At 38.8% G+C, this 10,797-nt stretch overlaps 2 long non-coding RNA genes across 2 annotated transcripts; one reads left to right on the top strand and one right to left on the bottom strand.

Annotated features, from left to right (window-relative positions):
• Positions 1 to 233: 233 nt before the first annotated feature.
• Positions 234 to 6,043, bottom strand: LOC121052982. Its single transcript, XR_005810458.1, has 5 exons — positions 5,471 to 6,043; positions 1,267 to 1,335; positions 1,006 to 1,149; positions 683 to 795; positions 234 to 608 (listed from the first exon to the last, which is right to left on the bottom strand). It is a non-coding gene; the product is annotated as an uncharacterized LOC121052982 (long non-coding RNA).
• Positions 6,044 to 9,637: 3,594 nt separating this feature from the next.
• On the top strand, positions 9,638 to 10,563 carry LOC121049929. Its single transcript, XR_005801651.1, has 2 exons — positions 9,638 to 9,865; positions 10,306 to 10,563. It is a non-coding gene; the product is annotated as an uncharacterized LOC121049929 (long non-coding RNA).
• The last annotated feature ends 234 nt before the right edge of the window (positions 10,564 to 10,797 follow it).

Below are 10,797 nucleotides of genomic sequence, written 5' to 3'. Positions count from 1 at the left end.
TAAAAAGTAACCAAAAAGAAGAAGAAGAAGTCAAGAATGGTAAAATCTTAATTTCTAGGTATTCACTTATTTTGTTTTTTTTTTTTTTTTCGATTTATTCTTTGCGCCAAGAGGGCAGCCCCTACTCCGTATTGTAGGACGGAGTGGTAGTTCTTTTTGTGATTTGCTTTCCTTCTTGATGACTTCTCTATATCTCTTGTCATTGTTCCCATTAGCACAGTTTTGTAGATTTTCATCAAGTTGTTGTTGTGTCTTGGTGTTCCTGTTGACACTTGTGCCCCTAGACTCTTCAGACTCTTTAGTGTTAGCAATATTAATATTACACATTAGACAACTAGCCACGTGTCATCAATCTATAAATCCTAGCTCTAGTATAAATTGTGTATTTAGCCCAGCTCCCTCATGTAGTTCGATCCATCAATTTCTAATTCCAATCTTTGTTTTTCTCCCTTTTCATGATTTTCTTTACAAAGCTATCATTCGGGTTGCATAACTTTAGTCGAAGACTCTTCAGACTGCATACCTTTCTCAATTTCGCTGAGTGCTAGTTTGTTTGGGTGCTTCAACAACCTAAGGGCTAGTTGCACGCACTCATTTATAGAATCAAACTGCACACACAAATTGAACTTCAGAACAAAACAACAGCAAAATAATAAATGCTTAGCTTAAGATGAACAACTACCTTAGCCCCAATTTGACATGTATTCTCATAATCCAGCATGAATTTGATCATGTACGTCAATGCCACAGTCAAAGCCATTATGTTATTTGGGAACATGATATGGATGAAGTATTCTGAATGAACAGAACGACCATTTCTTAGTGAAAGATACATTAATTTCTGCTTCAAAAATTACATCCAATGCCTACATCTGTATGAACCAAGAACCACATATGTGTAATTTAAAAAAAAAAATACCATAAGTTAATAATAAAAATTAATTCATGTAAAAAAAAATACCATAAGTTAATAATAAAAATTAATTCATGTACAAAATGTATTACCAAATGATGAATGAGATTTGCACGAGCCTCAGTGCGTGTACTAGGATAAGTGTCCCATATCTCTACTTCGATGCTTGGAATGTTTACTACCATAAGGAACCAATGCTTCGGTTCAGTACCCTCATCTAAGATGGGGATGAAAATCTACAAAATAAAGCATGAATATGTAAGTAAATGCAACTACCTCTACGTACAAGAATAAGCTTTAGTAATACCATGTCAAAATCCATAAGTTTAGCTTCTCCAAGTATGGGTGCAAACCTCTCTGGTCCAGTGCTACCAAATTCTGACAAAGCATCACCACCCTCTTACAACATGAATTGCCCTAACCTGCAATGACACACCAAACATAAGCTATTTCTTTTTCTTGTGAAATTAACAATAAACAACCAAATTAGATTGTTTATCTTTTTTAGATCCCTAACCTGCAATGACTCATTGAACATAAGCTACTTTTTTTTCTTGTGAAATTAACAATAAACGACCAAATTAGAGAGTTTATCTTTTTCGGATCCCTTAGTGGTATAAGGTACTTCGAGTGGATGTTTATTGAAGTATGGGGGCAAAGCAAGGTACGAAGGGCCAATAACATGAAGCCGACTTTGAAGTTGTCATCTACTGTTTTTGCTTCTTTTAGCTTCTTAATTAGGCCTACAATTGATATGTATTTAGATGTCCCAAAATAAAAATCATGCCATGGTTTTGTTGGGTGTGTGTATCCGATTCCACATATAATAAGGATTTGCTAATCCTTGATCGAAGAGGAGTTTTGATTGTTTCTTACCTGCTTACAAAATCCTAATTGGTAATGGTTTCTATGTCTATTAGGAATAGATTTCCAATATCCTATAGGGTCTGGTTAGATATCTATAAATAAGGGCTTAGATTGTAGTAGTAGATCAAGTCTTTGAAGCATTAAACAAAGAGAGCAAGTGAGGTCTTGAGAGTTGGTGAAAACTTCTTGTGAGAGATTCTTGTCTTCTTGTTTGTGTATTCTTCTTCTATAGTGAAACCCAAGCAGCCCGGCGATGTAGGCAAAGTTCTTTGTTGAACCTCCTTAACAAGTTTGTGTTTGTTTTCTCGATTGTTTATCTATATTGTTTTTCACTTGTCTACTTCCGCAAGCGGAATTCTAGGTTGAATTCCTAACAAAGTGGCATCAGAGCTTAGGCTCTAGAGTGGAAATAATGAGCATAGAAGATGTTGAGAAGAGGGTCGATAAGTTCGACGGTAATGAGTTTAGCATATGGAGGTCACAGATCGAGGACTACTTGAATATGAAGAAGCTTGCTAAGACTTTAGAGGGCAAGCTGCCAAAAGATATGAAAGAGGAAGAATTTGTTGAGATGGATAAGATGGCCCTTAGAGCTGTTAGACTATCACTTTTGAATGATGTATGGCAATTTGTTATCAAGGGGACTACGTTGAAAGGGATGATGGAGAGTTTGTCCAACATGTATGAGAAGCCAAATGCCGTTCAACAGTTATACTTGATGAGGTGGCTATTCACTTTGAAGATGGGTAAAGGTATATCTGTTCGCCAACAAGTTGGGATAGTTGGTGATATTATCGAGCAACTAGCATCCGTGGATGTTAAATTCGACGAACACATCAAAGCTTTGGTGTTGTTGACTTCCTTGCCTTCGGATTGGGATGTGACTGTGAACTCATTTTGTAGTGGAGCTGGGACTACAAAGAAGCTGAAGTTTAATGATGTGTGTGACATTCTTTTGAATGAAGAGACGTGAAGACAGAATAATCTTGAAGATCCTTCAAGTTGCTGCACTCTTTATAGAAAATAGAGGTAGAACGTTCAACAAGAACTCAAACAACAATCGTGGAAGGTCCAAGTCTAGGGCACCGGGAAAAGGCTGAAGCATGTCCAAGTCAACAAAGTGGTCCGATGGGCGTTGGCATTGTGGTAAATCTGGACATGTCAAGAGAGACTGTAACCAGTGTAAGGAGACAATGAAGATGGCAAACACAGCTGAGTTTGATTCGGATGCACTTGTACTAACCGTTACTGAAGCACCATTGGAGTCATGGATTGTAGACTCTGGAGTGTCATTTCACTCAACTTCACAACAAGAGCTCATGGTGAATTACCGACGTGGTAATGTTGGCAAAGTGTTTCTTACTTATGGTGGAGCCTTGGAGATTGTGGAAAGGGGTGATGTGAAGATTTCGCTAATAAATGGTGGAACATGGACCTTGACCAATGTTAGACACATACCGCAGTTGGAGAGGAATTTGATCTCTGTGGGTCAATTGGATAATGAAGGATGTCGCACTACCTTTGAGAAAGGTACGTGGAAGGTGTGTAAAGGAGCTATGGTGTTATCTCATGGAATCAAGACAGGGACACTTTATACGACCTTGAATATTGTTGCTATTGTTGAGAACAATGAAGGCACTGCAATCATTGAGCAAAATGAAGATGCATCGTAGACTTGGACACATCAGCGAGAAAGATATGGGTGTACTTTAGTCGAAGGGTAACTACATAATGTGGACTTAGTGAAGATTAGGCTTTGTGAAGATTGCATATTTGGGAAGCAAAAGGTTGTTAGCTTCTAAAAGGGTGGCAAGGCACCAAAAGATACAAAACTGGAGTTAGTTCATACTGACGTGTGGGGACCTGCATCGGAGCTTTCGTTAGGTGGCTCAAAGTATATGACTTATATTGATGATTCCACAAGGAAAGTATGGGTTTATTTCTTGAAAAATAAATGGAAAGTATTCGATACTTTAAAGAAGTGGAAGGGGATCGTAGAGAATGAGACTAGGTCAAAGATCAAATGTCTGAGGTCGGATAATGGAGGTGAATACTATGGTAATGATTTCAAAGAGTATTGGGCAGAGAATGGGATTAGGATGGAGAAGACAATTCCCGGAACTCCACAGCAGAATGGAGCGGCTGAAAGCATGAATAGGACTTTGAATGAGAGCAAAGAGTATGAGGATACACACAGGATTGCCATACATGTTTTGGACTGATGCAATTAATACTACTACTTACTTAATTAACCGTGGACCATCTGTAACATTAAATCATCTCCTACCTGAGGAAAAATGAAGTGGAAAAGAGATAGGCCTATCATATTTAAAAGTGTTTGGTTGAGTGGCATATGTTCACATTGACTCCGGTGCGAGAAGTAAGTTGGATCCCAAGTCTCAAAAGTGCAAATTCATAGCCTATGGCAGAGATGAACTTGGCTATAGGTTTTGGGATATGCAAAATAAGAAAGTTGTAAGGAGCAGGGATGTCATCTTTAAGAAGAGGTGATGAAGAATAGGCAAGCAGCAGAGCCTAAAAGTCCTATAAGAAAAGATCTATAGTTTGCAAGATTGGAAGAATTATCCAATGAAGATGTGTCTAAGGGAAATCATGGGGAGAAATTTCAAGGACAAGAAGCTCTTGAGGTCACACAACCTGAAGAACAAGTTCCTAGTGATGAGCCAGTGACACTTCCTTTTGTACTGAGAGTATTGTCAAGAAGTACTAAAGGAATACCAGCTGATAGATACTCGCCTTGTGCTAACTATTTGCTGTTAACTGACAGTGGTGAACCCATGAGTTATGATGAGGCAATGCAACATAAAGATTCTGCTAAGTGGGAGGGTGCCATGCAAGATGAGATGGATTCTCTCATGTCCAACAATACTTGGGAGTTAGCTAAGTTACCAACATGTAAGAAAGCATTGCATAACAAGTGGATTTACAAGATTAAACAAGAAGTTGATATGAGCAAATGTTATAAGGCAAGGTTGGTTGTGAAAGATTTTCAGCAAAAGAGGGAATTGATTCTTATGAACTCTTTTGTCGATTGTGAAACATACCACAATACGGGTGGTGCTTGGTTTTGTGGAAGCTGAAGGCCTGTATTTGGAGCAACTAGACGTCAAGACTGCTTTTCTTCATGGTGATATGAAGGAGGTCATATACATGAAGCAACCACAAGGTTTTATAGCACCTGGTAAGGAGGACTTGGTGTCCAAACTGCATAAGAGCCTTTATGGCTTGAAACAAGCCCTAAGACAGTGGCACAAGAAGTTTGATGCTTTCATGTGTGGGAGTGGCTACACAAGATGTCAATCCGATCACTGTTGTTACTTCAAGAGGTTTGACAAATCTTCTATCATTCTATTACTATATGTGGATGATATGTTGATAGCTGGGGAAGACTTCAATGAGATTGAGAAGTTGAAGAGAGAGATGTCAAACCAGTTAGCGATGAAGGATTTGGGTGAAGCGAAGAAAATCTTTGGTATAAAGATTATCTGTGATAAAGTGGCTAGTACTCTGAAACTTTCACAAACAGAGTATGTTGAGAAGGTGCTTAAGCGATTCAATATGGATGAATCAAAGGTTGTAGGAACACTGTTGGCGGCTCACTTTAAATTGTCTAAGGAACAATCAACCAAGAGCGAAAAAAAAGAAAGAAAGAATATATGAAGAATGTACCTTATGCATCGGCAGTTGGATGCTTAATGTATGCTAGGTGTGTACTAGACTCGATATTGCTCATGTAGTTGGAGTTATGAGTAGGTACACGAGTAATCCAAGAAAGCAACATTGGGTGGCAGTGAAGTGGATCATGAGGCATCTTCGGGGTATTACTGATATGTCACTTTGTTTCAAGAGAGATAGTGCAGAACTACAAGGATATGTTGATGCAGACTTGGCAGGAGATCATGATACTTGTCGGAGTACTACTGGTTATGTCTATACTGTGGTTGGTGCTGCCGTATCTTGGGTTTCAAATTTGCAAGGGCAAGTGGCCTTGTCTATAACGGGTCTGAGTATATAGCAGTTTCAGAGGCTGGTTAGGAGATGGTGTGGCTAAAGGGTCTGTTGGAAGAATTGGGTAAAAAGCAATAGAATTATGCATTGCACAGTTATAGTTAATAACAGGACCCGCCCCCGGATTTCACCCTGAAATCCGAAGTGGCCCTGCGGGGTCCACCTTAGAAGAAATTCTTCCAAAAATTTGGCAGAACTTCCCCTAAAATGGACTACCCAAAACCTGGAAAAAGGAAATTTACACTTCTAAATTACCCATCCTTATTCTCCTGGAGCCACCCTGCTCCCCAAAACACAACATCTTCCAATTCACATATAATTGTCTCAACCCCAATACAATATTGATCCCACTGATTATCAGAGCAATACTAACCCACTAGATAATAACGAAAACAGAAATAGAATTGAGTACGCGGAAGCAATGCTGTTGGCTATGCCTCGACTCCATGTACGCCCGACCTCAATTAACCTAGCCTGCAAACTGGGCATTTGAAACCGAAGGGCCCAGGGAAAAGTACGTAAAAATGTTAGCGTGAGTGGATAAAAATAAATAAATTAAAAAGAAAAAGATTTCATACTTTCCCACGTTTATTTCTTTAAAAACCCGATGCATGCAGCAATAAGAAAACACATTTAGCTTTAAAACCAAGAATTTCAAAACAATACACTGACACCCTCGCTAGTCACAACATTCGAAATTATAATGAAAAACGGAAATCTCGTTTCTCAAGAAAAGAAATAAGACCAGCCCCGCTGGTTACAGTGACAATCGGACTAGACCCCGCTAGCCCAGCAATAATACAATGAGTAGGGGAAGATGATAGTCATACGAATGAGCCTCCCAGGCTCGGGTGATAGCCTCCCAGGCTAAAGTACTCCCATATACTCCCGTTATATACCCACACGCCACTAAGTGTAGCGATTAGGATACTGGGCTTCAGCATTACTGTCACAAAGACAGTAGTAACCAGCGCCACAAAGGCGGACGGGCTTCGGTGATCCCATCACCTCGCCACAAAGGCGGACGATCAATGCTAGCAATGATAATAGTCACCCAAAGTATGGCAAAAGGGTAATCCATAACCATATAAATCCATAAATACATAAAGCTTCCAACTCTCGTACAAGAATTTCCAATGACGTGTCCCACACGCCAAGATAATCTCAAGTTCAAAAATAAATAGGAGAGAATAATAATAAAACATAATCTCCATAAATCGAAACAAAACCAATTCCAAGATCATCATCAAGGCATTCCCAATGCCAAATCCGAAAGTCGATAAATAAATAAGAAAATATAAATAAACCAATGGCGTGTCCCACACGCCAAAAATATTCTCGGGTCAATGATGAATAAGCAAGGAAGTTCAATAATGAACTAATATTTCATTTTGGAAAATACCATGGAAAATACTTTGTTGAAAAACAACATAATTCAAAGTTTCGAATCCGGGCATAACAAAATTAATAACAAAAAATCACAACCAGAATAATTCATAATCACTTCATGAAACTCATCAATGAAAGTAATTCCTCGTGATAAATCGAAATCAGAAATCCGAAAACAATTATATGCTCAAAATGTAATATGATAAATAACTAGAGCATTACTTTAAGAAATAAATGCATGCATCATTTTTTAAAAACAAAAGTCCACTCACGGTACTATTCCGACGATCACGCATTCGAGTTCCGTCATCGAGCAATAGCTCGGTACGTCGTCCTGTACACAATTATATTCCGTGAATAACAATTCGATAATTAAATACGAATCCCAAAATCAATCCTCTCAAGCCAATATCTCTATTTCCTTCTCCGATCCAACCCACACTTCACCACTAACAACATTCCATTAATTTACAAGTTCTAGGGCAAATTCGAGAGAAATCCGACGGTCGGTTTCTCGTAAATTGATAATCGAAATTCTAAATTTCAGAAATTTATAATTGATTCAAAACTCCTCCAATCTTCACCAAAATCACATATACAAACTCTAACTCAATTATGTGATTTAATTAGCTAAACACAGAATTTAAGTCACTATTCACGCGCTGCACTATTCACGCGGCGCCACTGTACACGAGGCGGCCAACTTCTCCGATGGTCACCAAATTTTGGCAGCAGCTTCATCTCAACCTTCCTAGCATTTTTCTCAACTACACCAAGTTCAGAAAACAACTAGAACTACCTCAACAATTAAGAAAACAGTAAACCCCAATTTGTGAATAGTGCCGGATTTTCAATATCTAAAATCCTCTAATATATATGCAAAATTATACTCAAAAGAAAGATCATGAGGTAAAGAACAACTTTATACCTTGAGGTTTCTCCAAAATGTCGACGGTTTGGACGGATCTCCTTTTCTTTCTTTCTCTTTCTCTCCTTCTTTCTTTCTCTTTCTCTCTCTCTTCCTTCCTTTCTGGTTCTGAACGTGAATACATGAATAGTAGAAGAAGATGGCTGATTTAATGAAGTTAGGGACAAGGTGAAATGACTAAAATGCCATCAAAACGAAAATACCCAAAACTTTCGCATACAAACTCCGATTTTAACGTGCCACATGTCTACGAACTCGGTTTAATGTCCTCTACAACTTTCATGAAGAAAATTTTCTCAAATTTTGATCTGAACAAAAAGTCATCTTTTAGGGCCCCCTAAAAGTACCGAAACGACAATAAAAGTGAAAGTAAAGGTCGTTTACCATCCAAATGAGTAGTAAATCAGTAAATTCAGGTTCGGGACGTTATAGTTAAAGTGCAATTCACTTGGCAAAGAACCCTACTTTTCATTCAAGGACTAAACACATTCCTATGAAGTATCGCTACATACAAGAACTCGTGGAGAATGAAGTGCTGCAATTGTTGAAGATTCAAGGAAGTGAGAATCCTGCTGATATGTTGATCAAGTCTGTGCCAATAAATAAATTGAAGTTCTGCTTGGCTTCAGTTGGTCTCCAAGTTTGAAGAAGGAGATGTTGGCTATAATAATGGGTTTTGTGTTGCTATGATTGAAGAGTATTGGAGAATGCTAACTACTGGCGTAATCGGCTCCAAGTGGAAGATTGTTGGGGGTGTGGATCCGATTCCACATAGGATAAGGATTTGTTAATCCTTGATCAAAGAGGAGTTTTGATTGTTTCCTACTTACTTACATAATCCTACTAGGTAATGGTTTCTATGTCTATTGGGAATAGGTTTCCAATGTCTTATAGGGACTGGTTGGATATCAATAAATAGAGGCATAGGTTGTAGTAGCAGATCAAGTCTTTGAAGCACTAAACAGAGAGAGCAAGTGAGGTCTTGAGAGTTGGTGAAACCTTCTTGTGACAGATTCTTGTATTCTTATTCATTCTTTTTCTATAGTGAAACCCAAGTAGCCCTAGGACGTAGGCAAAGTTCTTTACTGGATCTCGTTAACAAGTTCGTGTTTGTTTTCTCATTCATTTATCTATATTGTTTTGCACTTATCTGCTTCCGCAAGAGCAATTCTAGGTTGAATTTGTAACACCCTGTACCCGGAAATGCTTTCCCTTAATTTATTTGAATTGCATATAAATATTTCAATTCATCGTATCGTTAAATTAGTCTTCTTAATAGGAAATTTTTTTTATGGAGTTTCAAAAATTATTTTCTTAGCATGACAATACAAGAATGTAGGCGCAAACGATTCGTTAAACGGAGTTATAATGAGAAAGTTATGAGTATTTTCGTGCGAGGGGTATTTTGGTCTTTTTGCCTCACCCTAGCTTAATTAGATCAGATCTTCTCCCTCCCCAGCCCATTTTTCACGTGAGAACCAGATCAAGGAGAGAGAGAGAGTGAAGGAACGAGCTCTAGCCACCACCATTCACCTTTTTCGTTGCCGGCGCCGATTCCGACAAAATCCAGCCAAAATTTTTACACCATCCTCTTCCTCTCCTCATGGGCTTTCTATCCATATAAGTTTCATAATTTATTTTCACTTGTGTGCAACGAATCGAAGGAGAGAATGTTTGATAATTCTTGGCTAATTTCCCGATTTCCGGCCAAGCCGTCGACTTTTTGGAGAAATCCCAAGGTATAAAGTCGTTCAAAATCTCATGGGCTTTCCTTTGAGTATAATATTGCATATATATTTGAAGATTTTGGAAGTTGGGATTCCGGCCACCATGAGCCACCGCGGCTCCGCCATCTCCGGCGGCCTTTCATGGCCATTTTGAGTATTTTTGAGCATTATTATGTTTCCTAGGATGTGTTATTACTAGCCCAAGTATGATTGTTGAATTTTGGATGAGGAATTAGAATTTGGTGTTGGGAATAAATCGGAAAAAATGGTTTTTGGAGGTGTTGGAGTTGGAGAGAAGCTAGTGGAAGAGACTTAAGATGATTATTTGATGATAGGAAGACTTGGGTGACATTATGTCAAAGAGAGGATACGATTTGCTAGGATGTATTCATGTTTCTTGACTTAGTTTATCGGAATTGAGCTGAATTTATTCATAAATTCTTATTGACTAGGTAATCCGGTTGAGCAAGCTTCCGAGGACATTCAAGAGATGGGACTCACCTAGTCACCCTCCATTGTGAGTTGGACTCTATGAAGCACGGATACGCCATTTTGGCCTCGTATCCCATATCAATCCGGGATACGGGTACGATACGCAGTGGATACGCTTGGATACGCAGATCTGGATTTGGATAGGTCCGTATCTGAATAGGATACGAATTTTTGTAATTAAATTGGATACGCGGGGGTAATAGTGACTTTTTACGCTGGAAAAAAAAAAAACAAAAAACCAAAAACCAAACCCAGATCGAGATCTCTCTCTTTAGCCAGTTCCTTGCCCTGAAAAACTCCAGTCCTCTGCTTTCCTCTCTCCTTTCTTCTCCTCGTAGCCCTCTGATTCTCTCTCTCTCTCTCTCTCTCTCTCTCTCTCTCTCTCTCTCTCTCTCTCTCTCTCTCTCTCTCTCTCTCTCTCTCTCCCTCCCTCCTCTTTATATATCATTCCT

The sequence above is a fragment of the Rosa chinensis genome, chromosome 1 (assembly GCF_002994745.2).
Source record: "Rosa chinensis cultivar Old Blush chromosome 1, RchiOBHm-V2, whole genome shotgun sequence".
Taxonomy (NCBI): Eukaryota; Viridiplantae; Streptophyta; class Magnoliopsida; order Rosales; family Rosaceae; genus Rosa; species Rosa chinensis.
The sequence above is the reverse complement of the archived record's forward strand: the minus strand, read 5'-3'. Positions and strand labels throughout refer to the sequence as shown.